At 45.0% G+C, this 10,261-nt stretch overlaps 1 long non-coding RNA gene across 1 annotated transcript; it reads left to right on the top strand.

The window, feature by feature from the left end:
* Positions 1-4,366: 4,366 nt before the first annotated feature.
* LOC309331288 lies at positions 4,367-6,763 on the top strand. The gene is made up of 3 exons (XR_014151776.1): positions 4,367-4,445; positions 5,062-5,687; positions 6,373-6,763. It is a non-coding gene; the product is annotated as an uncharacterized lncRNA (long non-coding RNA).
* The last annotated feature ends 3,498 nt before the right edge of the window (positions 6,764-10,261 follow it).

Here is a 10,261-nt window from a genome sequence, read left to right as displayed (position 1 = left end):
GGTCTAGGAACCAAGATGAGAAATGGTTGAAAGAGTTGGGTATGATTAGCTGGAAGAGGAGAAGATGAAGAGACTTTTTAGTAGGCTTTCAAATATTTGAACGGTTGTTACGAATAAGATGGCGTGGGTTTGTTCATTTAAAGCACCTAGGAATTGGAGTTCACCTATCACAGAGTTACTTTCCCCAGCACCCTTAAAAGACTACCGTTCCCAGGATTCTTTGGGGGCAAGCAGTGTGGAGACAGCCCTAGGAAGCTGGACTACTGCAGTATGGGGTCCGTGGGGACTGTCCATGGGGTGGAGGTTCCTCCTTCTTAGTCTCAGTGTCCTCATGGGCACCAAAAACTGCTGCTTCCGGCTTCTAAAATCACATGATTCTCCATGTGAGGACAAGTAGTCCTTCAGCTATTCTGCTCTTAGGCAAGTTGGAACAGAAATTTTACAGGGCTTCTGCACTTTGGGGGTATCAATGGGTTCTTAATGCAGTTGCAGCCCTATTAAAAAAAACTGGGGAACTCCAGATGTTTTGCAGGAGGCATTCAAACACATGCCAGATGTTTAAGCGTGTGCAGTTAAAGTGGGTGAACATGCACAGCAAATTCACTTTTTAAAAGAAAATAAAAAAAGGATGGGCAAATGCACTGAAAAGTGTGGGATGAACATATGATTAGTGGGAAGATGTATAAACACCACAGATACAGATCAAGAGGAATACCCGTTGTCGTATATGGCAGGACAAATACTCAGTAAATACCAGATATAGTCTAACCAGCATGTAAGCTTCCTGATAGCCAACTGGGAGGAATGATCACTAAACAGGTTTCTCTGGAGGAACTCTACCATGGGGGCATCGCCTTGGATCAGTAGTGTAGGGGCAAATTCAGATGTGCATTGTTTCTTCGCACTCACAGGACAAATCCTGCACAGCTACCCACCCTTCTAAGATTATCCAACCTTCTAAAAGCATACAATAATATAATTAGACAATAATAATTACAATAATATAATAATTAGCAATAATTATTAGCAATGCATTGCAGTAATTATAATTAGCAATGCATTGCAAAGTTCAATGCAGATGTCAATGTGCTGCTTTTAAGCTAAATCTGCTACAGTGGTACCTCAGGTTAAGTACTTAATTCATTCCGGAGGTCCGTACTTAACCCGAAACTGTTCTTAACCTGAAGCACCACTTTAGCTAATTGGGCCTCCTGCTGCCGCCATGCCGCCGGAGCACGATTTCTGTTCTCATCCTGAAGCAAAGGTCTTAACCTGAAGCACTATTTCTGGGTTAGCGGAGTCTGTAACCCGAAGTGTATGTAACCTGAGGTACCACTGTATTTCCTGTGTGAGAGCCAGTGTGGTGTAGTGGTTAAGAGCGGTGGACTCGTAATCTGGGGAACCGGGTTCGCATCTCTGCTCCTCCACATGCAGCTGCTGGGTGACCTTGGGCCAGTCACACTTCTCTGAAGTCTCTCAGCCCCACGCACCTCACAGAGTGTTTGTTGTGGGGGAGGAAGGGAAAGGAGAATGTTAGCCACTTTGAGACTCCTTCGGGTAGTGATAAAGTGGGATATCAAATCCAAACTCTTCTTCTTCTTCTTCTTCTTCCTGCAGTAATGATTGGACAAATGATTTGGAGTGCTCCAGTATCTTCTTTGGGAGTGATTTAAGTTGTGTTTTCCTTGACGCTTCTCCTGAAGCTAACGTACCTTGTGTTTTCAGTGTTCCTTAATACTTAGCTTTGGAGCATACAAAAGGACTTCTCGGTGTCTTTCCTGCACGTCTTCTCCAAAGTGACCTTAGGCGTCAATCCTTTGTGGCTGACTCACTTCCTTTCATAGTCATTGACTCCAATCACCAGAAAAGGCAAGAGGGCTTCTCATTCAGTGGTTAAAAAGCTCTCCTTTCATGCCGGACTGGTGGCCCTAGGATGCTGGAAACGGGGCCCCTGCCACAGAAATAGAAATGGGACTTTAGGCCCATCCCACAACCCTGTGGCCCTACCCCTCAGCCTAAGATTATATGTAAAAGGAGCAAGCCCATACATCATCAGACACTCTGTTCTAGAGGCAGCTTCCCAAAGGTCCATTTCAACCACATTTGCTTTGCTCGTTGCTTTAAGACATACACCGCTTTCCATCTCTGCTCAGGGTCTGGAAAATATTACATGTTCTTTTTTGGCAGTGATGAAATAAACAACAATTCACTCTGGACTCAGTAGCTGCTTAATTTCGCTGCAAAGCAATTATGGAGGCTAATGGATTCCTTGCAGGGTTTGCACTCTTAGGATCTGTGCTGTTAATGCCAGTGTTTGAGGTTTATCTTCCTGTCTGTTTGACCTCATAAGAAAAAATCCTACCAGATTTCATCATGTTTAATTATTAAAGTAACCCTTTGGGATGCCAGTTAGGATTTTGGACATGGCTTTGGGTAAGTGCTACTCTTGGTGTTAATTAGAAAAGCTGACTCTGCCAAAGAACCTCCAGCACAAATAGCTACTGTTGTCTAACAGCCTGCACATGGGATTGATGCTTATGCACTGAAGACAACTTACTTTTCCATCTTTTGCAGGTTAGGTCAGAATGAGGCCCCACTGAATCCTTTCCTCCCTGGAAAGGGTGCATAGAATGGCAACCTCACAGAGCTGCCCTGCCCCTTTCTTCCCAAGCACTTTGTCATTGAGTCTCTTTTCTACCTGTTAAATTTTAGAGGGTCTGTTTCTGTTTGCATTGGGGCAGGAAGCCTTGCAGCACCTGTGGCTTTGCTAAAGAGGTACAAAGCTCCCTTCCTTTTTTTATTCGGAAACTTTGTACAGTGGTGCCTCGCAAGACGAAATTAATCCGTTCTGTGAGGCTCTTTTCGTCTTGCGAAGCAAGCCCATTGACAGCTTAGCGGATTAGCGCTATTAGCGGTTTAGCGGCTTTTAGCGGATCAGCTGATAAGCGGCTTAGCGGCTTAGGAAAAGGGGGGAAAAAACCCACAGGAACTCGCAAGACATTTCGTCTTGCGAAGCAAGCCCATAGGGAAATTCGTTTTGCGAAGCGCCTCCAAAACGGAAAACCCTTTCGTCTAGCGGGTTTTCAGTCTTGCGAGGCGTTCGTCTTGCAGGGCACCACTGTACTTGTCTTATTACGTAAGATGACTTTTCTGTGTGGTATCTGAAGAAGTGTGCATGCACACGGAAGCTTATACCCAGAACAAACTTCGTTGGTCCCTAAGGTGCTACTGGACAATCTTTTATTTATTTCGACTATGTAGTATGGTTACTGGCCAACCCAATCTCTGCTGAGCAGTGCATGAGATACCAAGGGTATTGGCACTTAACTAGGGTTTAATCCATGGGTAGGCAAACTAAGGCCCGGAGGCCAGATCAGGCCCAATTGCCTTCTAAATCCGGCCCGCGGACGGTCGGGGAATCAGCGTGTTTTTACATGAGTAGAATCTGTCATTTTATTTAAAATGCACCTCTGGGTTATTTGTGGGGAACAGGAATTTGTTCATTTTCTTTTTTTCCAAAATACAGTCCGGCCCCTGCTGACCCCTTTAATCTTCAGAAGATTAAGGCACAATAGAGGCTATAGTGTCTTTATGAAACATGGTGTATTTACACATATTTACAACCTGAAGCCTTCAGCGAAGGGGCGTGCAGAACATTGCAGCCAAAGGGTGTTTCTTGTTGCTTCTCCCATAACTCCAGCCAGCTGGAAGCAGAAGCCAACCATGCTCCCAGTCTCTCTTGAGTGTGGCCTCTCCCAGCCAACCCACATGGAGTTCTCCCCTGCTGCTTCTTTCCAGAACCCCACTTCCGTTTACATCATTGCTTTCTGTGAGCCTGGAAACCTCCTCCTCCTGTCTCTGCTTGCTAAAAATTTGCGTTGTCAATTGCACAAATACTTCCCTTAATACTCCGAATATTACTCCTAATATTTCCCTTAATACTCCAAATATTAGTTACATTATAACATCTACTAATCTAATAATTTAGGGGGATTCCCCCCACCAAAGCTCATAAAAGTATGCTACAGGAAGGAAGGCACCCTCATGTCTTGTGGAGAAGGTTGCTTGCACTTAGAATAAATGGCAAAATAGTGATATACCTAGGAAGCTGCTTTAGCGAGTCAGACCATTGGTCAGTTTAGCTCAGTATTGTCTATAGTGACTGGCTTTCTATCTCTGGGATTTCAGATGGCCCTACCTGGATATTAAAATGGGTTTTTTTTCCATGCAAAGCAGGTGCTCTACTACTGAGATATGGCCCTTCCTCTAAACCTGGGAATTACGGGTTTTCGGCTATGTGTAAAAGGAGATTGGAATGCTCTCCCTTTAGAAATGTTGCTTAATGAAGAATATCCTTACTTGTTAGAGAAACAAGATGGAATAGCAGGCCCCTAAAAGTTCTGAAGAAACATCCATACTCGGGAGGAACAAGGCACCCTGAGCAGGTTGGTGGGATGGCAAAGTAACAGCGACTTGCCTTCTTTTGTGACATCTCTTGTTGCCATCTTAAAATCCACTATCCCAGGGGTGTCTAGGTAGGGAGTCTGAGTATGTGTCAGAGAGGAGAGAGCAGAGGAGGCTTTTGTTTATTTTATTTATCTTGCTGCTTATAATCTGTTTAGATCTTGGTTTACTTTGTTACTTATACCTTGTTTGTTCATGTTTTTGTCCTTTCTTTTAGACAGCTATTTAGAGATGAGGTCATGTTACTAAAGTGGGAATTTTAGATTAGAGTCTTGCAAGTTGTCTGGGGTGGGGGGACGACTCCCACTTTGTCAAACTGCTGGAAAACAGAAAGGAAAGGAAGAGTGTGGTCACTGCTTCCCTGGAGTTAGACCGTGCACTGCCGAAGATGCTCGTGCACTACAGGGTCTCATGGAACTGGCAGATCATGCAGGAGGTTTCTGCATAGTGAAGTGTCTGAGGAGGAACATAAAGATTGAGAAGGCATTGCTGGGGGAGTGAGAATATGGAGAGGTTCGATAAGGTTGATACAGTAATGCTAAAAATCCGTAATCTGTTCTGTCTCCCTCCTTTCCACATCCTCTCCTGAATCTACAGATCCATCTCTATGAAAATGATCTTCGCCATCAGGATCACCAAGAAATCTTTAAATTGATGCTGAGGGGCCTCCTTTCAGAGGCCCCAACCATCAAGACATTAACATGCATGTTGAAGTGAATGTGTTGATGGTGTGACATTACGTCTCATTTCAGCAGAGCGGCTCACCCCTCCAACCCGTCTTTTGTCAGCAGAATCACCCACTGTTCACCCCTTGGGTCCTTCCACTGCCGGCAGACCAGCTGAACACCCTGGAGACTTCTGGACTAGCACGCTCCATGACTGGTCGTAGTCTGTGCTCCTGTTTTCTCGAGACAGACGAAGTTGCAAGATGAGAGAAAAAGGGGGAGCAGCTGAAGGCGAAGTTGCCCCGACGCACAAGTGGAGATCTTGGGAGGCAAAAGTTCCAGGCGGCGCAACAAGGGGTTTCCCCTCCTCAAATTTGAACAAAACTGAGAACTGAACAAAGAGTAGAGGGGAGAACCTCAGCGCTCTGAATGAAAAGCACTCTCACTTGCCAAAGCCTTGAAACCCGAGCAAACAGCACTGGTCTACTCTGCAAAAATAGGGAATTAAAAATCAACCAACTGCATCCCAATAACAAGCAGAAAGCAAGGAGCAAATAGGTACGTGAAGGGGATGGCCAGCAACCACGAAATAACAATGAAAAGTGAGGGAAGGATTAAGGGGGTCTACTTCAATGCTGTTGTTAAACTGTAACACTACGCTGTGAAAATGCCAAAGATGCTTATGCACTACTGCAGGGGTCAGCAACGTGTGGCCATGGGCCGGATGCAGCCCACGGACTGTTTTACCGGCCCACGAGCCACCCCCAAACTGAGCCGCCCGCCTGGTGAGTCCCCTGCATGCTGCACTAAACCAGCGTGGTGTAGGGACTCACTGAGTGTCGCCAGAAATCGCGTCTGCGCACGTGCAGATACCAGAAATCACATCTGCGCATGCCCAGATGGAAATCACGCCTGTGCAGAAGTGATTTTCGGCGTCTGGGCATGGGCTGAAGCAATTTCCAGCATTGTGCCGCACCAGTCTGGCCCACGGACAATCTCCGTGGGAGTGATCCAGCCCATGGCCGGTAAACCTTGCCAACCCCTGCACTACAGGGTCTCATGGAAATGGCAGATCATGCAGGAGGTTTCTGCATAGTGAAGTGTCTGAGGAGGAACATAAAGATTGAGAAGGCATTGCTGGGTGAGTGAGAATACGGAGAGGTTTGATAAGGTTGATACAATAGTGCTAAAAATCCATAATCTGTTCTCTCCCTCCTTTCCACATCCTCTCCTGAATCTACAGATCCATCTCTATGGAAACAATCTTCGCCATCAGGATCACCAAGAAATCTTTAAATTGATGCTGAGGGGCCTCCTTTCAGAGGCCCCAACCATCAAGACATTACCATGCATGTTGAGGTGAATGTGTTGACGGTGTGACGTCACGTCTCATTTCAGCAGAGTTGGCAGGGAGGCTCACCCCTCGTTCAGTCCTTGGGTCCTTCCACTGCCGGCAGGCAAAGCTGAACACCCTGGAACAGCACTACCCCACATTTCTGGCAAGGGATCTCTCCTGGTGTGCAAGAGGGATGGTGGTCTTGATTCTGAGGGGCTTTTTCCTCCTATAGAGCTGAGCCTTTGCATGATAACAAGCTGTGGAGAAGAGAGACCTGGCTGTCAGCAGCATCCAATATCTGCTGATCTTATGCATCTCGCCTTCATTCCCTTATTTCAAATAGTTTGAGGACAAGTGACACCAGAGGGGGGTGTAGCATGGTCTCCCCGTGGGGCCATGATGGTTCAGGTGGCATTTTTTGCCCTCCCTCTTGGTGATGCCCTTTGGCCTCTGCCCACTAGGCAATAGAGCCCATAGAGCAGGCATAGGCAAACTCAGCCCTCCAGATGTTTTGGGACAACTCCCATCATCCCTGACCACTGGTCCTGTTAGCTAGGGATGATAGAAGTTGTAGTCCCAAAACATCTGGAGGGCCAAGTTTGCCTATGCCTGCTATAGAGTTTCCTTTGAGGTAAAGGAGTGGAGCTGAACATCTGGATCTCACTTAGTTCTGCTTTGGATTTCTCTTGTACCAACTCTCTGGGTTGGGCTGTACGTGCCCCCCCCCCCAAGGACCTGATTTTATTGTCTCAGCAGTTGGCGCCCATTAAAAATACCTTCTTTCCAGAACTGGCCTGGCTGTGCCCCTGAAACAGAAGCTAAGATCCCCATGTGGAACCCAGAATGAACTGATAGGCCTCACTTTCCACACTAAAGCCATCACCTGTAGCTTAAATGGGACCTGGATACGGCCTGCTTCACAGCTGTAACATGGAGTCTTGGAATCCCAGTCTTTCACCATGGCCAAAAAGCAGGGAGGGGGTGGGGAGGCAGTTGCCCGCTGCTGTGTCAATGTTCAGGTTTTTGTATGAAAATACAATGAACTCAGTTCTGATGTTGCAAATAATTCATTGGGCTGAGCAGGTGCTTAGAGGCACTCTGTTCTTATAGCTATCTGTGTATGTCTGCTCCCACTCTGTGCATCAGTTTTGCACCTGGTTTGGGTTGGAATATGGGGGGGGGGAGTTACAGTAAAATACAAAGCCAAGCCTGAAGTCTGCTCGTCCCTGTTAAGAAGAATAAACTGTATCAAGTGAATCATAGAATCATAGAGTTGGAAGAGACCACAAGGGCCATCGAGTCCAACCCCCTGCCAAGCAGGGTTATAAATAGTGTTATAAATAGCAATATGCTGTTCGACTCATCTGCTTTTGTGTGCCTGTATAATTAGTGGTGCAGAAACTCTCTGTGGGTCTGAGCTTGGGAAGCCTAAAGGAACAGAACGTCGTGAGGAGCAACTGGATGAGGGGAAAAATTGAATACCACAAATTGACTTGCAATAACAAACCTCTGAAGAGTGGGAGAGGCAAAGCCCAGGGTGAGCAGGCAGATTTCTCCTTTTTCCAGTCTTTGAGTCCTCATTAAAAGTAATCAGGATTTAAGTGCAAATTTCTCCTAATATCCACATTTTTGCAAACCAATTCCCCCTAATGCAACACAATTTTGAATATTATTTTCATGAACATACAGCATACACATTTGTGGGCTTTGCTGGGCCTTGCAACAGCAGCAGATCTCACAGGGACTCCCAGCAGCCGGTCTTGCCAGGCTGCATGTTCAGTTTGGGTTTCTTTGAATGGGGCTATACATTTAAACAAAGTAAACAAACAAGCCACACCCCGCCAGCAGTTGCTTCTGAGCAATTCCAAATAAAATGAACGGGAGCCGTGCAAAAGCCCAGTCATATGCCGTGGGGGTGGGGACTCGATTTCTTTCTTTGTGGTTCTGCTAATGGAGGCTGATCTGGCGATTACTTAAGAGAAGTGGCTCAGGTTAATGGGAAGGAAAGTATTGGCTGGGGAAGAAGAGATTGATGAGAAAGGCAAGATTAATTCTTGCTGCGCAGTCTGGGGTCAGCAGGATAGCGAAGATATAGTGCATGGAAAATTGAGCGCTGTCTTTCCATTACTGATATTAAAAGGTTCCAGGCAAGCATTAGACATGCATCTGGAAATAATCTGCTGTTTTGCACAGGGAAGTGCATTTGTGTGTGGACCTCTCAGGTCTCTGCTTGAGGCTTCTGCCTTCATTCCTCCCCCTCCTTTCGACCACAGGTGCCCAAATTAGGAGGGGGAGGAATCACTCCATTTTGGTTTCTCATTAAGTTCAGTTCTCCACAAAAGCTTGAGATTTTTTTAAAAGTCCTCATGACGATTTGTCAGCATTTTTGTGCATGTTTCTTCCAATATACATATTTTGGTGTGCTATTTTGCCCAATATACAATTTTTTGCAAGCGATGTCCCCATCATATAATTCATTTTTGTTACGCAGAGTTGGCAAAGTTAACAGATAAACTTCGTGAAAAAGACAATAGTGATTTTGAAAAATAATGGGAACCTTTTACATCATATTTGCAGAAGCAACAAAAAAACATAGAACCATTGGAAGGATTTTAATAAATATTTGCAACTTTATTTATGAAAAACAAGAAACATAACAGTACGACAACATAGAAGTATATACAAACAGCAGAATGTAATATGAAATGCAATAAATCAGGGATGGAAGTTGAGGGAAGTAAGCAGGAAAGGGGGAAATTGAAATTTGAATGTAATGTAATGATTATAGATATTGTTATAAGAGAAAAAAATCTAATAAAAATGAATTTATTTTTGTAAGTTTTTTTTTAAGTAATATATGCATTTATGCACTCTTCTGGTCTGTGTATCTTTCCACATACTATTTGGTTGACAAACGGGCTGACCTTGGACCAGTCACCATCTCTCAACCTGTCTCACAGGTTTGTTGCGAGGATAAAAAAGGGTGGGCAATGTATTCTTTGGAGGGAAGGCAGGGGGAAAAAGAAGGCAGTAAAATAAATTGTGAACAAAAGGAGGTATGTAATACACAAATCTTGAATTCTACTCTAAGTGAATGCTTAAAATACATAAAAGATATGCCAAAACAGATGGCCAATGCAATTTTGACATTTCACAGCAGGAAATACAGACAGTGATGGACTTTGAATAGCTTTTTTAAAAAACACCACTACCAAGGATCATTGCAGATACATGTCTATGATATACACCACTGAACATTGCTGAAAGCTCATTTCAGTTATTGCTCAGAGAGCGCAGCAAAAGGAATGTGTGCACTGCAGGGAATGATGGTTTTATAGTAAGCAGCTCCAAGCAGCCCTTTGTAAATCTGTCATCTGTGCTGAATCGGGGAGGACTGCACTCACTTATCATGGGAAGATGTCAAAAGTCATTGAGTGAGCAGCAAACTTTCCATCCAACTGGCCCTGCGCTTCTTGTTCTGGGCGGCAAGGACCAAATGCAAATAACTTTGACTACTGTGGATCCAAATAAGCCAGAAGTTCAGCACTGTGCTGCTCTAGCAATTTGCATACTTCCTTCAATTGTGCAGGGCATAATGGCAAAGCTGATGGCGGGGGAAAGATCTGACTCATGCATACCTACAACTAATATAAGTGGTGCGCCTGACGCAGTAGAAATTCAAGCATGGAAAATGGCAAGGTTATCAGAAGCCTTTGCGCCCTGCTTGTTTCCTCTTTGGTTTCTACTAGGGCTGAGCAATTAATAATTTTGAATTATGGTGCTGGAGGAGACTCTT

The sequence above is a fragment of the Podarcis erhardii genome, assembly GCF_964252035.2.
Source record: "Podarcis erhardii genome assembly, chromosome: 16".
In the NCBI taxonomy this organism is placed as follows: Eukaryota; Metazoa; Chordata; class Lepidosauria; order Squamata; family Lacertidae; genus Podarcis; species Podarcis erhardii.
The sequence above is the reverse complement of the archived record's forward strand: the minus strand, read 5'-3'. Positions and strand labels throughout refer to the sequence as shown.